Genomic DNA, 982 nt, shown 5'->3' on the forward strand with positions numbered 1-982 from the left:
GCGGGTTTCTTCAGAGGTCCTCATACGTGTTTAAGACCCGGGTGAAAGTCACAAGCAACATATCCTTCAGCCTCCCTGCAGATCCTGGGCTTCCCTGGGCTCCCGGGTTTCTCTGAGTGGGAACGATGGAGGAGTTTGTCCTTTTCTTGGACTTACAGAGTATTATTTCACAGCCGTAGCGGCAGTGTCATTCCTTCATTGCTTCTACTTGTGCATGCTAGCTGATGTTCACGAGAGAAAATCCCTTGAGGGTTTCAGTTCATCACTCTACTTTTTTACCCCAAGAGAGTAAAGAGCAGTTCAGCCAATTCAAGAAGAGGTCACCAGATTTTCCCAACACAGCCCATTTAGTATACACAGATGTGCAGCCCGTCTCTTCCTTAGCTCACGTATTACAGGCAAATACTTCACTTTGGTGAGCAATTCTCTCACTTTATCTTTAGCAATCAACAGAAGTTACTCGTGTTGGTGGTGGCCCTCATCTCTGCTGACCTGAGTTAACTACTGCATGCCAACTGTGGCCGTGGACCCCTCTTAGTCTGCGGGGGAACACTGAGCCATCCCCGCTAGTGAAAGTGTCGCGTGTTACGCAGCGTACTGCTCTCCCAAACAGCAGACGGAGGTGACACCTGACATGTTAACCCGTCTCCGTAACACGTGCAAAGCAGTGCGTCCCACCCGATGAGGAGATTATTTGCATGGGAAGAGCCTCGTTCTTGAACTCTTCGAGATTGTTTTCAGCACTTATTTTGGGAAACCATTTTTTTCCTGAATTCTTTTCACTTTTACATACGGGTACTTAAACTCACACTGTCAGTAGTTGGTGATTTCAGCCTAGGGGAGGAACTTCCAGGGGGTATATTTCTTTAGCAGGCAGGGAGCACTGTGCAGTCTGTCCGAATAAAGCATCGGCCGTGTTGTTAAGGACCGTGAAAAACCTTCGCTTGAACGAAATAGGGTCAACATACTGAATTTGATGGGA

This window comes from Charadrius vociferus, unplaced genomic scaffold, assembly GCF_000708025.1.
Source record: "Charadrius vociferus isolate BGI_N301 unplaced genomic scaffold, ASM70802v2 scaffold472, whole genome shotgun sequence".
Lineage (NCBI taxonomy): Eukaryota > Metazoa > Chordata > Aves > Charadriiformes > Charadriidae > Charadrius > Charadrius vociferus.